Source organism: Phalangium opilio, unplaced genomic scaffold (genome assembly GCF_054372755.1).
Source record: "Phalangium opilio isolate 3A_F unplaced genomic scaffold, DU_Popi_V2 ptg000048l_1, whole genome shotgun sequence".
NCBI classification, from domain to species: domain Eukaryota; kingdom Metazoa; phylum Arthropoda; class Arachnida; order Opiliones; family Phalangiidae; genus Phalangium; species Phalangium opilio.
Window position 1 is genome coordinate 4,531,882 of NW_028324170.1, and position 18,812 is coordinate 4,550,693.

The following is an 18,812-nucleotide window of genomic DNA, read 5'->3' on the forward strand; positions in this document are numbered from 1 at the left end:
ATGGTAGCTATTATATCTTTTTCGTTAACTTGTTAAGAAAGAGTTTGAGAGAAGAAGTTACACCAAAAGACAGCATTTTCCGCTTGTAAAAACATAGTACACGCAAAAAGAATTTGGATAGCAAAGAGCCATCTGCGCTAAATCTTCACTAAAATACATTATTTGTCTTGTAAAGTCATGGACTTTGTAATCTTAAAGAGGACGAGCAAAGAAGTAATTTTTCCACATTGCACTGAGCTCAGCCTCTTAGGGGAATACACTATTTACTCTACCCCCCCCCCCGACGCAGCGAAGCTGGAAATTAATTTATAGTGTCCTTGATATACCAGAAAAATGCAGATCTCAGAGTCCTGGACGGCAAAATTTCATAGAACATTTTCGACTCAAAATCGCCAAAAACAATATAACCCTTAATTTATGGCTATTTATCAGAATCCCCCTGTATATTTCTGTATCGACAAAGCAAGCACAGAACGCAGTTTTCCCAATCCCTATAGCACTTAAAAGATCCATGGTTTAACCTGGGTATACAATAAAGTTAACATTCAACTACTGTGGAATTTAAACCAATGGAATGTTAGTCCTTTGTAAAACTATACAAGTCATAATGAAACTAAACCGTTATCTTTTCAACATAACCATTATCAACGTGTACTTAAAATTCCTTACAACATTTTCTATTTTTATTTTTTACTTTTCCCGCATGTTTTTCTCGTACCCTAATCTGCGCAGTTTTTCTACAAGCATCTTCTTCCATCAATTTTTATTCGCTAAGCCTTTGTCTCGAAAAACTATAGCCTTTACGTTGGAAGAACAAGGAACACGTTATAAATGAAAGCGCTATATAACTCAGGTACGAGAAATAATGGCGGGAAACGTCGCCTTTTACCCCGCGCAAAATCATTAAGAAAAGCCAGAACAAGGCGAAGCAATACACATTTTTCATTGTTAAAAAAATAGGCCTAAATTCTAGGAATAAAACACGATAGGCTTAACGAGGTCGTATTTCAGGTATACCAGACGAGTTTAATATTAGTTTTATTAAAGTCTAGAAAGCACTGAGGTAAACATATTTTGAATTAACTCTATAGGTCGTAAAAATCTGTCATCAAAGTTTGAACTTTCCCATAAGCCTACCCCAAGTTTTTCACTAAGCTTACTTTTACCCCAACTTTTTCACTAAGCCTAATCTTTCTCTAAAACTTACAAAACAAAAACATTTTGGCAAGGGAGACAGTTGTTTTAACAAGTTAATTTCCCAACGGAAAAAAGAAACCCAAGCTGAAATAAATCAATATTTTCCGGAGTAATATTTGTTACGGGTTATTAACTATTCAAAGTCCCTGGTCTCGGGATTAGGCTTAAAGAGATGCATTCAAATAGAAGCTTTTAGAGCGTGAAAAGGGGTCAATACTTTTCTTCATTCCTTCGTATGATAAATGACCTTCCGTCATTTTTGTTAATTTTTAAGAAATTTCTCTTAAGTTTTCATCGACATTTTTCGCGTTAGCAACGAAACTTTTTGACGTTTTGTAATGACGTCAGGAAAATGTCTTACGGCCCGTTGAGAGCATTTTGAAAGCGTAGCTCAAATGACAAACTTCTATAGACTCGTATAGTAATTTTCAAAGAGTCACTCAAAACTTTTTCCACCAAGCCTTGGCCATAGAGGAACATAGACTCGAAACCTTTTGTTATCAGTGTTAATCATTCTTTTTCTCATAAGGGTTACCGGCTCTTTGTGAGACTGCTAACCCTAAAGTAAGGGTAGCCACTGGGGCTACCTTGGGTCGTTGATTAAAGGTTCTTTCTCTCTCTCTCTCTCTCTTTCCATAGAACAGGTCAGCATCCGAGAATATCCCAAAGGCTGAGCCACAACTGTGGGCCATTTTTTCTACACACTTTGCTGGGATTGCTTTTTGCCTTACCAAAGTACCGGAGTAACATCCGGAAGAGGTTAATAATGGGCGAGAAAATTTATTTTTACCCCAGCCTCAGTATATACCCCTTTACTATTTTGTGGATAGTAATTCTAACCGGTCTAGCTTGGCCATAACCTAAATTGCGAATTCATCGAGCTAGCTTCAAATGGGTTTTAGGTTTCTTTCAGTGGAAATAATAAAGACCACGCTGACTTAGAATCGTTTCGTTTAAGCCTTTGTGAATGCGAAGACATTTAGATAATAGAGTCTGGACATGAACTCAAGGTTTTGTGTTATTTTGAATAAAATGTGTTAGAACTCTGGTTCTATAAGATATAAATAGAAATCCTTTGAGAATGTGATACCCCTACTTCTTACGTTTCTAATGATACTAAATACTTGGCGGTTTCAATAATCAGGGCTCGAGTAATTAAGCAAAATGGTAGAAAGCAATTGCACTATTCTCCAATATCTATTTTCTTATTGGCACAACAATAAGGTTGGACATTCAGGGAAGCCGAACCTCTTGTTCCATTGAAAAAAAAACTACCAAACCTAATCCCTAAGTTTCCAACTATAGTAAATAATTTGGGGTATTTCAAACAGGGCTCTAGAAATAATTAAATTAACAAAGAGATAGCGCGTTACTAATAACACTTCTATACTTACTTCGGAGCGTCGTAACCTTGCTATAATAAAAGATACGGGTAAATCCTTTGAAGGTTTCATATCCTAAAATATAATCTATCTAATGATACTAAATAATAGTCTCTGCAACAATAATGCCTCAAGATAATCAGCTCACGGTGTTGTTATTCCCTAACCCAAAATTTCAAGCCATATATTTTTGGGCAAACGAACCAAATTTTATAAATATATAAACTTCTCATTTCGTAAAGTGGCTAGAGAGAGAGAGAGAGAGCTGTCTGTTATAGCTTGAACGAAACCTTGTAAAATATTTTCAACGGCGTTTCTGGGTAATATCTCGTTTGAATTTCAAATTGGGTAACAGTGACTCAACACACCTATAGAATCGTGAAAGGTGCTACGCCTAGCTCTCTCGATCCCCGCATCACTTCAAAGTGTATCACTATATATTTCTCATCGAGTTAGAAAGCCTAAGACGGCGTATAGTCAAGGTGTTGATGGGGATATTTTTAAAACACCGTATATATTAAAGTATATATAAGTAGCGGCATAAGAAAAATTGGCGTTATATACGAAAAACCGTCTTGAATATATTAGCTTTAAAAGCATTGGGGCTTTTTTACATACCACTAACTTTATTCATTCTTTACGCGGACACATTTTTTTTAATCTTGAATGATCAACTAGAACCGTTTTATTTATGGAATTTTTGATGCGATACGTTCATAATATAAGCGTTAGGCTTAGCGTTATCAACAAGGACCTGACAAAACTTATAAAGTCGGTTATTTATTTGCCGATACAAAAACAACGGTATATGCACGAGCAAGGAGATCGTTAGAATTTTTTAGAATACCAACAGTTACTCTAAATTTCACTGGGGACGTAAAAAATTAGGCTCTGTATTTTTTTTTTCTGATAAATAAAATACATTCAAAATTAATTTCAAAGTGATTACTGTTGAGTGTATGTAAATGAAATTAATGTATTCCCCTAAGCTCTCATCTTAATTTGCTGATGCTCTTTAGAATTACAAAGTGCAAAATATGAACGACATCGGACTCGGAGACTCGTACATCTCCCTAAATGTCATATCAAACTTCTGTACAGACATTTTCAAACCAATCTAGAGTGACTTCCCGTCAAACCATATTTGCATATTTCATAATACAGTTTCAAAATCGTTAGGTCTCTACAAAATGACGTTATTAAATCTAAAACGTTTCTCTAACCGACCGTTAGGCCAAAGTAACCAAAGCGCGTCACGTTAAAATCCTAAATTTAACGCTACAACTAATTAGTATTCCAATTTAGGCCCTTGGTTTTACCAGACTCTAAATCCGTAAACTCCTAAGCCTAAAATTGGTTACGATTAACCTAAATCCTAAATTCGGTCGACGAAAGCCCATTGAATGATTAGTGAACCACCTAAGCCTAATCCATCTATAGCAAAGGCTCAAGCTATCTTTCACCGTAGTCATTAGGCTAAAACGTATACTGAAAATTAATTTGCACGTGCGTGAACTGCAAAGGCCCAACTGTGCTCTAATAGAGAGTGATTTATCGTGGAGTATAATCTTAATTGATATCTGTACCAATACAGGGATTAGAATATCAAACGATCAAAATTAATTCCAATACCTTGTTGAGAATTTTAATTAAGCCTTTGTCATTAACAAAGCACGCTTAGGATACAAAGTCTTAGCTACCATGTTAATTTATTGTTTGTTATGGTACCCAATAGTATTCTATCTTCTAAAGTAAAAGTACTGACTGTCGGGATGATAATCAACGCCCAGAGCAAATAGCTTTATAAAATAACCCGATATTTTGCAGCTCTTGTCCTAAATCGTATATACTCATTGGGAATGTAAAATGGCGGCACAATACAATAAAATTCCTTATATTAAATAGAACACAAAATAAATACAAATTAGAAAAAAAATCCAATTATTTCAAACTAACAATGAAGGCTCAATTACGTCTTGAAGTTGAACCCAACACTATCGCGTGTTTGAACTAAATTAAAGGGTTTATTTCGAGTTGGAAATGCAACAGGTGAAACTGCTTTTAGTAATAAAAATCACTCTCGAATCTTTTGCAAGACTGAATGAGGTAGAAACACACAGAAAAAAAGGATATAAGGACTAGGAAAAGCGTAGGAAGTCCTTTGATTGGAAAATAGTTCTCTTCATTAAGGGCTAGCGATCTAAAAGAAACCAATTAGGGCTTAATTCGAACTCAAACGAATCAGCTTGATTGGCTAGATTCTTTTTTATTCCAATAAGAAGACCAGAATAATACACAAGGGGTTACTGAAAATAGGATTTTCCTTTCGACAAAAACCCCAATTTTTATGTATATAATTTTCACTCGAGGGGTTTATTTAATTAAATTTGAAATATTTATTACCAAGGCTTAAGGGAGAGAGAAAAAAAATAATCTTGCATTTGAAGGAACATACAATATACATCACCAAGGATTTAAAGTTGTGCCTAATTTTATTCAATTGAATTATTTAGAACTTAATTAATTATGACAAAGGCCTCAATGGGGCAAGGAAATTAATAAACGTTGGACTGAAATAGATAAAGAAAGGAATAAATTCTACATACATCGGCAATTGTTAATAATCAACTTAGGCCTAAATTCATTCAAATGAATTACGAAAATCTGAATTAATTATGTGCAAGGCCTAAAGGGGATTGAGAAAAATAGTAAATTTCTCAAGTTAAGGATGGATTAAATATACTAACGGGTCAAAGGTTAAAGTTAGCCCTAGAATCAGAGAGCCTCCACTATTTCCGGTTTACTCGCGCATCTCCGCCATATTGGCCAGCAAAGGTATGAACTCGTGCAAATCTGAGATGGAGATTCTTAGTTAAGCCTAACTTCGTATCTCAGTCCAAGGCCTAGTTCAGTTTAGCCAAGGCCTAGCTGTTCAAATAACAAAGTAGAAACAAAACAAACCATTTCTCATTTGCTATTTATTTGTTTCGGAAACACAGTCGCGTGGGTTGAAGTTCGCTCGCTCGCTGCCGACACGGAAAGAGAGAGAGACGAAAGCGAAGGTGGGCCAACTTTAAATGAGCGTAATTAATGAGATCAGAGCTAATTGCGTTCACAGATTAAGGGTAATAATCCAAGAAAAATAACACCCTAGGTCTCTGGGCAATTAATAGAGAAAGCTTTCCTGATTATGCTTAAACAGAAACAAGGATGATAATTACGTAAAAGTTAGGCTTAACAGCGTGAATTAACATACAGAAATTATGCCGAGTAATGCCGCATTATTTAAAGTATAACTCGATTTTAGGTCTGTCGATTAGGGCTTAAAGTAATAACGTCATAACATCGTTGTAGAGAAAACTTTGAATAATTGACAATGTAAACTTATAACGTTAAACTCGCGTAGAATTTTAAAATTTTAATCTCGTTACTGTTACCTTGTCTCGGTTCATTTGACAAAATGGCCCATTAAAATTTTGTCGCGAAACGATACAGATTATATAGTAACTTCTAAAGCCTAACGGTCTTTGTTTAGACATAAAAGCGCGGGCAACCACACAAAGAGAACTTCTACCTTAACCCTAACTCTTATAAAAGAGAATCTTATACTTTGCGTATTTAAATTTAGCGTAACTAATTAATGGAGAATATTCTAAGAATTAAATTAGTTCAGGCGCTAAAATTCGGGCCTTGTTCCTGCATGGCGCATGCGTGTTTAACAGAAAATACATTTTTGAAAGCGAAACTCGTTAAAGTCCTCTCCTTTGTGTTGATTTTACTCAAAAGTAAATAGAATTGAAGAAAGTCAGGTTTAATAACGTCGATTTTATTTGAGTCAAAAATATTAGTCCGATCTTATCCACAGACACTTTTGATCGTAAAGTTTATAAACTAACTTTAGTTGCAAGTTTTCGCGCGCGGCTTCTAAAATTTTGGTGACCCAGAATTTACGGTCAGTTAATTTTGTAAGATTCTGTCAGTATCCGTCCTCCTTCACACTTATCCTAACGGAGCAGGGTCATTTACCGCGATTTTATCACCCTTAAACCCATTTCAGTATATCAATATATCTATATATATATACAGTGTGTTCCAATAAGGGCAGAAGTACAATGGGTTCTACGACTCTACGAGTGATTTTGAGACAAAAAAGTAATTTCTATGACGTTTTTCCCTAAAGAGACCACCCTAAACAAGTTAGGACTGAATTGTTTTACGGATGACCCCTTAAATTTAATTAAGAAGCTGAAAGACATTACAAATTTAAATAAGGGATCATCAAATTAGCCCATAGAACTAACTGTACTTCGGTCCTACAGAAACACCCTGTATAAGACTTTCAGGCATTTGTCTACTGGTGGGGGGGGGGCTAAAGCTTAGGGGAAGTTACCTAAAATTGCCATTAGTCTATTTTATGAAATTTATTGGAAAGTTTGGAATAGAATTGGACTACACATCGTTGGTTAGATTGACACTTTAAGGATTTTAAGTGCTCCACTTTATTATTCAACGTACATTTCCTCCCCTCCCCCTCCTTGAAAATAATTCAGTACAGTCTAGACCAATATAGGTCAATTTGGAATTAATTCCAACACTGAACGGAATGATTTTCCCCAAACAGAGGGCGGACGGATTATGGTTTACGTTAACCCCTTCCCAACTTTGATTAGTTTTACAAACATCAATTTAAAATACACCTGAATTATTCAACGTAATAATAAATCATTCAATATGGGATTTTGTGTGTATAAATGTTTCATGAATTGAGTAAATTTAGAAATTATGGATAAAATAATCTGAAAATATATCGAACGATGTTTTCCTTGATTGCTATATTAGTAATTTATCTATTTTAATGAAATTTAGGCTGATTACTCTATAAATTATGTAGTTTCTTGGAATATCTTAAATTTTTCTCGAAGCAGTTTAGAAGAAAATTTATAATCAATTTTTAATTTATTTATTTTCGGAAATTATTTTTGAAATTTTGATAACTACGTTAATTTTGAGGTTAGGATAATGAAACTTGGAGAAATATTTGTACGTATTGTCTAATTTATTGTGGTATCTTTAATTTTTATTTTAGGAATGCAGTTTAAAATCAATTTAAAATTGGACTATTTGCAATTTTGGCAAATTATGAGTTTATTTTCTTTTTTGTAAATTAATTTTTAGTTGATAATAACTACGTTATTTATAATGCAATAATTACGAAACTTAGAGCAATTACTAATCAAAATGTCTAGTTTATAATGATACCGCCCACTTTAACTTCTACAGAAAAAGAAGGTAGTAGCCAATTAAACCGTGTCATGTCTGTTAATTTAACACCCATTAACTTTCTTACCAAGTAAAAATGAAAGGAAGAAACTTACAAGAAAGGCATAAAAACACTAACAACTTGGAGAACTTTTCAGGCCAGACATTACATCCGATTCATTAGCCATCTAAGTCCCCCTATAAAAGATTGACCCTCCCCCAATTGTGTTCCCAATGACCCAACCAAACACACAGACACACACACACACACACACCGTAGCTTATCAGCAATAAGGAGTGTCTGCCGCTTTTCCCTTCGATTTTCTAGATAGACGAAAAGACTATTTTGGGATTAAATCTCTATTTATCTATCGCGTAAAGAGCTTAGGAAAACGTCTCTTTGTGTATATACTCTTTGGAATTTAGGCTTATAGTTAGTTACACTGGAAAAGTTTTTAAACAAATAAAATCAAAAAGAGAACCTCTAGATAATAGAAATATTACGAGAAAATCAGACGAAAACAATGATTTCCCAATGGATGAGTTCTATTTTGGAATTGTTCATAGAAAAACCAGATTTTAAAGCCCCTTCTAAAAGTTTAAAAATATATATTAGGCTATAGTGGATTAAATACCGTAGGTTACAGTAGTATAAATTCCAAGGAGTATTAGTGATAGGAACTTAAAATTTGCGTCATCAAAAATACACCAAAACTTGGGTTAAAATTCTATTCAAACTCGAGTTTTATACTTTTTAAACAACTATTTTCCCTTTGTTTACGATATATTTAGGGTCCCTTCAAAGCTTTTAAATCTACATTATAGAGGCTTAAATACCGTATAGTCAGTCTAGAGACTAGAACGAACCCCCCAGAGGAACTAAAAATTCGCAACGTTGAAAGTACTCAAAAATTTGGCTCAACAACCTGCGGTTTTGGCAACGCAAATAGAGTTACTTCCGCTATATACAGTATGCGTAGAGATTTTCTAGTCCACTTTATTTATTCCAGTTTAAATATAAAGTGCATCATCATTTAAATAAAATATTGATGTAGGATAGAAATCTCTCCAGTATATATATAGGTATAGATATTTTGAAGCTAAAGGGACAGGTCAGGTAGCAACATTATACCTTAAAAGAACAGACTTTCAATAAATACAAAAGGAAAAATATGAAAAAAATTAATACTCTGTTATTGCAAAATAATTAGCATTTAATTAGTCTCAAAAACGAGGACTACCACTCGAGGGGTAAGAAGTTGGATTTAGCAGACGCCAATAAACAAATGGCGGCGCAGTAGTTATGTTATCGAACCTTTTCCTTTAAATATTAACTCTGGAACGTAAGCTGAAATTGAGATACCCTGTTTATTTGGAGGTTTTTGTATCGACAAAGGCGCTCTAGCAGTTTTCCAATCCCCCATAAGGGTTTATAAGATCCGTGATTTAAACAAAAATTGGCAATGTATAGTCAGACAGAATGGATAAGTTCTGTTTTTGGGATAGAAAATCAAACGTTTTCCACTGGGGAACTTGACAGTAATACACCGTTAAAAGGACTGTTTTCCCCTCGGAAAGCCCCGAATGGCCTTCAAAAAGTTGTGGCAAGGCTTAGCTTTGATACGGTGTCCCTAGCGAAAACGAAAGTTAATTCAGCACGAAAAAGTGTTTAAGCGGATGTACCTTTGAAGTTCTAGGAACTGACTAATGATACGCTTTATCCCGGGGATCGTATTTGACCTCCGCCTATTTCCTAAGAGAGAAAAAAGTGTAAAAGGCTTAACAAAAAGGCTTAGCTTCCTTGTCCTTCAAGATACACGTTATATCAAAACTAAAATTACAGCTGGCATGCCCGCGTTAACTTGGGAATTCGACCGTTTCGTCCATTTCTCGTAAATTATCCGAAGCCCCAAAAGTTCTGATAGGTATTCCGTACACGTATCTCCTTCTCCGCAAGATCTAGGTCCATCTTTCTGACCCCTATATCTAAGCCTAACGATACCTGACAGTATTAACAAGGGCTAGATAACCCCTTAAAAGCCGCTGTCACAAATGATAACCCAACGTTGTTTTGAAATAAGCACGAGCACCTAGATATTATCATAGATAAGAAAAAGTTGGGAGTTGTCTCTAGATGTTTGACCCTTTGGAAAAACCTCGTGGAATTTTATTTTTTCGTGGCATTTTCAACGATTTTTTCCCTTGCTTGTTTTTTTTTTCATCTTTTGTTCAGTCACTAAAAACCGAGTTTTTACACGGTTGGAGAAAAATTATTTCTTTTCTTTTACCAAAATCATATTTACTTTTTCTATTTTTTTGTTATGATTTTCGTCTGTGTCCATTATAGAAAGAACAAGACGATAAGCTTGAGGGAATAATTTAGTACTTGGAAAGGTTTTTTATCCTTTTCTTGATGGATAAACCTAACGAGGGTAAGATTTTTGCTATTAACCGTTTTTTACCTCATGATTTAAGTATCCAAGGATTATCGTAAAATGGTGCTGAGAGTAAACCCAAAGTATATAAGAAAAGATTTCGCGTAAAAAGCGCCAAGGTTCTTTTTAAATATATACCATAATCACTTTCGTAAGACTCGTAATTAGGCCTAAAATGCTTAACATTTATGGCTAGGCTTAGCTATATGTTATTAATCTTAAACGAGGCTTAAGGAGTTTGAAAGAATTAATGTAAGTAATAAGGCCCAAAATGGATTAATTTTTATGGTAAAACACAAATTAAATGTTAGGCTTAGCAATAAAGATTCGTCTCTCGTATTATTAACATACTTGACAAGGCCTAAAATGTTTAAATTTTTTATGGTAAATCACTCGTTAGGCTTAGCGACGTAGATGCCGAGGCTTACGAAGTTTGAAATAACCTCTATAAATTAACATAGTTAACAAAGGCCTAATTTTAATGGTACTACACTTATTAGATGTTAGGCTTAACAGGCAATATAGATTAATCTTAGCATAAAAAGACCGAGGCTTAAGGAGTTTCTAACATGTACGTATGAACTGGCGTACGTAATTAGGCCTAAAAAGGGTTGACCTTTGGCAAATGTTAGGCTTTAACAATTCCTAACTCAATCTTAAGATGTTTCGAATGTTAAGCACTAATCATGGTTGAATATAACAGCGCGGATTTCAGGTAGTAATAAACCAGCGTGAAGTTCATAAATCCTTATGGGAGAAAACGCGACTCCGGAAGCAATCTTCGCTAAATCAATTAGGACCTTCGTCAATACATCAAATTCACTTATCGTCGTCAAAATGAGAGTAAGCTGAGTCCTTTTCCTCCAATTCAGTGAGTTGGACAAAACCCCAATCAGCGTGAATGCGCCGAATTCATATTTCAATCATTTAGGAGTTGTAACGTATTTAATTATCTCTCGGTTATAATTAACTTTCCAACATCTCTAGTCATCAAAGGGGCCCGCGCGGGCTGTCAGTAGATCATCTCTCATTGGCCAGATAGTCCCTCGTGACCATAAATCCAATCTAGTGTCAAAAGGAATTGCGTATGCCAAATGCGAAAACGGACTTAGACAATTATCATATAAGATACCGAGGCTTTGATTTTGTTCAATCAACAATATTGAATACGATCAAAGGCTGGAAAAGACGCATTGTTAACTCAGCGTTTATGTTTTATCTTAATTAAACTTTTCCAGGGTGAACCAAAACCATTTACTAATGTGATTTTCCGATTCGGCAGAGGCTTGATTAATAATTGAATTTGAAAATCGCGTCTGAGTTCAAAGTGGTCGTATAACGTTAATAATTTTCAGAAGTTTCAAATAAGTCAAAACGAATTATTCTTGATCAGTTAGGCTTAAGTTTAAACAATTTATTTTCCCTAAATTTATATTTGTAATTAAATTTAAGCTTGACTTTCAATGAAAAGTGAAATATTTTCTGGAGGGATACCATTACGCGAATTGAATACTCGCGTTTCGAAAGCAACGAATTTTAATTTAGAAATTATTCAATCGAACTTTAATGAAAATTTAACATAGCGGAGAAAATTATATAATCTTACCAAACTATCTGAATAAAGTTGACCTCATTTTAAAGACATAATATTTACACCTTTCTAATATTTAGTTATCTTACTTGGTTAAGCCAATAGCAGATGAGAACACATAATTTATCTATAACCCCTATTTCGTTAATAATAAACCCAATTAACCAATACTACCAAACTTAACGGCCATTTCCCAACAATTCCGCCGATATAAAAACTGTTTCTCAGCAAGTACCTACTACTTAAGATCAACATCCCTACAAATTTACAGCTTCCTAGGTGAATAGGTTTGGACTGGGCGTTAACTATCAATCAGCCAGGATATGTCTAAAGCGCCTGCAAGATGACTTCTCCCTGAGCACTGATGTATTGTAATGGTCCTTATGTCAACGGAAGAATAAGAGGTGCGCAACGTGGAGGAGACCATGTAAAATTAAAGTAAAGACATTGCACAGGGGGTACTGAATCTACAGGAGGGGGCAACTTTGAGAAGTATGGTGTGAGCTTTAAGAGCAAATGTACTATGATGGCACTCATTCATCCTGCCTACGCGATGACGAAATACCGTTCAGGAGTCTCTTTAATGACCGCAATCAGGCCAGCGTTACTTCCACTATCAGGTCACCATTAAGGCTAGATTAAAAGACTTTGTTGAAACTCAAGTTGAAACCATTCGCCTGGCTCATGTGTGTCTTCCTCTAACTCACGCTGTACCAACAGTGCTCCCCCTATATTGCTACTTGCAAGTGCGCGGCGCCTCCTCTCACTCCGTTGGCAGAACAATAATATTAATAATAAAAAAAAAATCATTGTATCATTACCATTTCATACTGTATTCCATTTTGTATATAATCTGGTTAATTTTACCTTACAAATGTTTAACAAATTGTAACGGTCTGTACCAATTGCTTGCGAGCCAGTAGTGGCTCCTCCCTGTTTCAAAAGGGATCTCCATATAGAAAGCAAATAATGAATGAATGAATGAATATTTATTAACTTTTCACATAGGTGAATCCCTTTTAAATCAGGGAGGAGCAAGTAATTGCTCACAAGTAGTATAATGTACAGCTTTTTAACAAAATTATATAAGTTCAAATAAAATAGAAATAAATGTATAAATAAATGTATAAATAACAGGGCTTTCTTCACGCGTTAGCTTGAGAAGTCAGGCGCATAGTGTTCCACTCTTTGAGTAATAGTTTGGTCGACGCCACAGCGTCCTTTCGGGTTGCCGTCTCAAACCCCAGTTTCATCCTCAGGGTGGGGCTCATAGTTGGGGGAACATTTACACGGAAGTGGTCGAACGCGGGACACTCCATTACAATATGCGCCACATCTTCCCATGCGGCACCACATCGCGGACAAGTTGGATCTTCCGTGAAAATTTCTGACAATCTAGCCGCAGTGGGGAGTGCCCCAGATCGTGCTAGGAAAAGCAAATCGCTCGCCATCCCGTTGGCATAGAAGGGTTCCACCGATGGAGTCAGTTTCGCCGCATAGATTGATAGACTGTGGTGGCGAGCTACTTCACTTCTCCACTTCTTCTCTGATAGGGCTTTAACAGAAGTATCAACAATGATGCACCATTCTCTATGAGATGAAGCTCCCGATCTGCTGGCTCCGCTGCCATATTCTCTGTCAAGGAACGACAGGCGGTTTACCCATCGAGTACGATGACCCATTGCCCGCAGGTATTTATAAATCTGTTTGGTGACCCGGGATTCCTCCATGAAGATTAGGCGTCCAAGGTAACGTAGTTTACTCTTAGCCTCTCTGGAGACAAAGGAAGACCAAGCCATCTCGCCAGTAATGAATAAAGATTCATTCATTGCGGGTAAAACATTTCTACAGGGGCTATGGGTTTTAACATGGGGTTGTTTGCCCCTGGAAGGTTGCTTTCCATACAAACTTAATGTTCTAAAAATATTGTTAACATTATTTAAATCCATGTAATGCAAATAAAAATATAACCTAATTAACAGACAATTTGACAAACTAATCCCAGGTGTTAATTTTATAATTATACTCATTTCTAATTTTCGTGATTTCTCAACAAAAATCCTATACTCAAGTGAACATATTTTCTTTTTTTCCCTAAATTTTGGTTCGTTTTGATAATTAAGGTACAAAGTCGGCTATAATTAGAGTTATGACGGGCCTAGAGGGATTTGGGGACTATTTCTATATAAGCCCTTGATTAAGAACTTTGAATCCCAGATAAATTCGGGGTCCCCCAAAAGGATCGGGGCCAAATTAAGTTATCGACTAGTGTAGGACGAAGTCCTCTTGAGACAACCCTCCGAAGTCCGAGGTAAAATTCCCTAAGGGCTTACTAAACAAGTACGATAAGGTATGAACTTAAAACCCTCTCCAAGAACAGCTAGATTTTGGCTTAATTTCGAAGGTGAATACATGATTTTTGGTTTCATGGTTTTTCTTTCATTAATTTCTTTGCTAGGACAACAATTTTGCTATTTGAACCATGATACTTGGAGTGATTACTCCACAAAAAGCCCTCTTTCTTATGGTATCTTCAATTTTTATCTACTTTAATTAGAATTAAAGTTATAAGCAGTTTAAGATAGGGTCAATTCATAGGTCAAAAAATATTCCGTTAATAGAATCATGATTTGTTTACGGGGATCATGACACATGAAAACATTCCGTTATAGGAATTGCGATTGGTTTACACATGGAGCGATTAGTATACAAAATGTTCTCTTTCTTACGGTACCTTAAATTTTTACTAAAGTACTTTGGAAGAAAAGTTATGGCTAAAAGTAATAAAGAAGAGCCCTAAAAGCCTACATCGTTCGGAAGGCCTTAAATAGGGAAACCAATTTAGGTCTACAACTTTGGGATTCTGAACACAGCTAGACCGGACCTTTTCGTCTTGGAGAGTGAGGTTGCGCGAGGTTAACGACTGACCACTCATTTACCGTCCATCTCCTACATATACCTTCAGTAAGGACCACGTCTAGAATAAAGCCAAGGCACTAAATCAGATGACCAATAAAAATAAAGTAGGTAACTCCAAGGTCAAAATATAAATCAATCGTTGCACGCGAAGAACTGGCTCTTTCTCGAGTTAAGAATAGACCGTAGTAAAGGATGCGTGAACATTATCACTCGCCATAATCTCCGCCTTTAACTGTACTATATTCTCAAGGTGAAATACAGTTAAGTAAAAATGATAAGACAGGGGGTCATGCATAAATCTCAATTTCGTCCATCAAAGTGACTTGCACTAAGAGAAACTCTAGGAACAAGGTTTCCTGTTTCATCATGGATCTTACGAATCCGATAGGGGATGGGAAAACTGAGCACTTTTTTTCAATGCACGAGCAAAGGGCCTTTGGATATCAAGGTCCTTCAGTACTATTTAAAGCTAGGGCGCGTTGAGCGACGTAAACAATTAGGCTCTGGGTTTTTCTGGTATATCTAGGTCACTCTAGATTAATTTTAAAAACATTCTGAATGTAGAACCGTAAGTTTATAAGATATGTTCCATAAGTATGAAACTACCTATACTTCGTAATGCTAGAGACTTACTGAGGGCTAGTTCGAGAACGACAAGCGAGAATTGACTACACTCGGTGGTTCTGCAGTCCATCTTCTTATTTAGTCTGTACTAAGCATTCCACAGCGCCTCACCAGGCGTCGCTTTACGAGAATCTATGACCTACGTCACTTCACGACAAGCTCTCAGCAACCAGTCACAAACTTATAGAACGTATCTTGTAAACTTATGATAAAACTAATGTACTCCCCTTAGCTCACTGCAATCGTGCGCTCGTGTCATAACAAAATTACTTCTTTCCTGATGTACTCTTTCGAAAAGGTAACAAAGTCCATGTACGAACACAACCATCATTTGAACTCCCCCCCCCTCTTAATGAGAGTTTGGGGAGTTTCCCCGGTAGTTATTGAATATGATGAAGCTGTTAGAGTCAAGGTAGTGCCTGATATATAGTAATGGCACCTCTATGGCCTTGACAGTATGTAGAGTCTATGTAATGATAATCTCGGGTGATACTAGCATATACAGCAAACTTGGTAAATTCACTCTCGGAGACCTAAAAGGGAACTGGGACCTTTCAAACAATTAGGATATTTGATCTATTGTCTCCTGAGCTTTGGGTTTAAATGTAAATGGTGATGAAGCCGAGCCCTCGATAATATCTGTTACGTGATAATGTCACCGGTATTTATAGATTATTAATATATTAAGTACTTTGTTGATATAATCCATTCTGTCAGCTTATCGTGTAGTATTGTATTGTTCCACAAACCCGTAACATGAATTTTACAACAGAGTGACTCTTAAACTTGTATGCCACGGAAATCTTCCCATTTCCTGAACTCATAGGTATAATACAGTCAGGTAATCGGATAGCAATCACTGAAAGGCGAACATTACGGCTTATTGTATGTGTCATTGGATTTTAAAAGCCTGCAGTTCTTAATCGCAATCACGTGACATATTCTCTCAACTGTTAAAGAGCGGACAATTTAAAATTTCAAAAAGCCAAGGCTTAACGGAATATTATAATATCTACAAAGCACGTGTAAAACTTCCTGTTCTTTGAGCACTTGAAATTACAAGGCTTAACGACTTTTTGAAATTTATACGTTTTTGCCCGTTCTATTTAGAGCAACCAGAGTTATTGTATATTTTAAAATAGGCCTATATCTAGGGTATTTTCCACATGCACATTTTAATAACGACACAGTCTTGAAAATAAAAAAAAAAGATATTTCCATTAAGTTATTCGTAAACACACTCGCAGGCTTGAAAGGGGCATAAATTGTATAGAAAAACCCGATTTCCCCAATGTTAAAATACTCCCCTTAACAACCTGAAACATCTGAAATAAATATCCGAGAGTCATCGATCATTCTTAGAATAGCTGAAAAAAATAAGTAAGAAGTAAGTTCGAATAGGAGATAAAAAAAATTCAAAAGAAGCTAAAATGTTTTTTATCGTTAAATCTAGTTCGAAAGAGTCAAAAAGCTAAAGAAAATGGGAGGAAACTCTACAACTATAGACAAGGTTTTGGAGTTCTTTAGAGTATTTTGGGACAACCCGAAGCTAATTACTTTTATCATGAGAAGTATAACACTATTCAACAACATCTTTTCGCCCCGCTTTTATAAACGCAATAGAGCTATGGGTGTCGTCACCCATTGAACCAAAGCGGTACCAAACATGGCCGCTTACATTCAAAACTAAGCCCGTGACGTTTTACCACAGCTGAGATAGGCCTAGCTCTATTGACAACTTTGACTAACATAGATTGTTATAGAAATCCTCGTAGTCTTATACTTCAACGGATGAAAATCGTTAGCTTCTGTAGAGCGACCATTTGACTTCAAGAAACTCGGATTGAACAGTAAACGCCAGGACGCGTGAAGTTAGAGTTGGGTTCAAAAATTGAGTTTGGAGGTTTGGAAAAATGACAAATGGATGAAATAAAAACACAATGAAGGGTTTCTTTCTTCTTTTTTTTGGCAATAACCTCGTCCCATACATACACACACATACACGCTGCTTTCTCCTAAAATAGATTTGATTGTTTGCCCTAACGTCTAAACTCGAATCACCCCTTCATCGAGAAACAGCCAATGGGCGTTGAGGTTTTAAAAACATTTGTTTTCTTAACGTTTGTTTTTCTGTCCAATTTTGTTTAAAGTAAAAAATTGCGTTTGCTTCCGTTTCTATCCACTCATTCAAATGTCAAATTGAAAAAAAAAACCTCTAAATGAATTCTAGGTAAAATTTTTAGATACAAATTTCTACAAAGAAACATGTTGTTCAGCCGAAATTTGAAACTTTTTCAAAGTAAAATATTGTTAAGCCTAATTGAAGCTTTTTCAAAGTAAAATATTGTTAAGCCTAAATTTGAAGCTTTTTCAAATACATACACTTCACGTGCAAGTACCGTGGAAGGGAGAAGGTCGAATTAATTAAACTGGAATTAAATTATTTGAAAGCATTTTTCGAAATAAATTTGATAAGCTTTGCGAAATACAACCAAACGGTTTCTAAGAAATGGCTTAGATCTTGAGATGAAAAGAAAACCATCGAAAAAAAGAAAGAGGAAAAAAAATTGATTAAAACATCATATTTCTAGGGCCTTCATCTTTCATAAAATCATTTTGGGAACCCAGTCTCGAATGACGTTTCAAATACAGCGAATCATTTCTCAAAGAAAAAAATATATAAAAGGAGCACTCGCGAGAGAGAGGGAGAGAGAAGTTTTCAAAGTTTCCTATAACTTCATTATAAGGCAACTGAAAACTGAATGATATTTTTATATTTCTGCAGACGTGGGTACTTTTTTATCAACCAAACTGTCTGCCAAAGTTTTGGGTTACTCCCCGAGAGAAGCCTTAAAATTATAGATACAGCTAATTCATCGAGAGTTTAGAGAGAGAGTTTGGAAATAAATGCCGTATTTTGAACCAAGAAAGAAAAAAAAAAGATATATTCTCTCTTTATACAACCCGGAGACAGGAAAATATCTGACCATTTTCTGTTTGCTATCAACGCTTCTAAGAATACATCCGCAAAGAATTACTTTACCAAATATTGAATAACAATATTAACCTTAGTAGTAGGCCTAAAAATAGACCAGTTTTTGCCAGGTTAAAGTAATTGTAAATAAAAAAAGCAAACAAACGACCTTAAGCTTGCTTCTCAACATAGTAACGTAGTGCAACAATAAGTGCGTTACTACATACATTCCGCCAACCCAAACTTGTTAAATTAATTTATTGCCAATAAAAACAAGATTAGATTTAGTAGAAGAAATTAAACCCCTTGGAAGTGTAAAACGGAGCCAATTGGCATAAAAACCAAAGAGCTAAGTGTCTAAAGACGGTTTTAGGGCCGTTTCCGCATGGTAGTACCTTGTCTTACCCATCAAACGAAGCTTCCTACATCAA

General features: G+C 35.6%; 1 protein-coding gene across 2 annotated transcripts in view; it reads left to right on the forward strand.

The window, feature by feature from the left end:
* Window positions 1–18,812, forward strand: part of LOC149673846 (putative G protein-coupled receptor No18) — a 51,329-nt gene that overhangs the window by 16,933 nt on the left and 15,584 nt on the right. Inside the window, exons 2-3 of one of the 2 annotated variants that reach the window (XM_089839596.1) lie at window positions 10,186–10,270; window positions 10,977–11,116. The exons of the other annotated variant lie outside the window; for it this stretch is intronic. The gene's annotated coding sequence lies outside the window, so the exon portion shown is untranslated. The remainder of the gene's footprint in view (window positions 1–10,185; window positions 10,271–10,976; window positions 11,117–18,812) is intronic. 2 annotated transcript variants of the gene reach the window in all.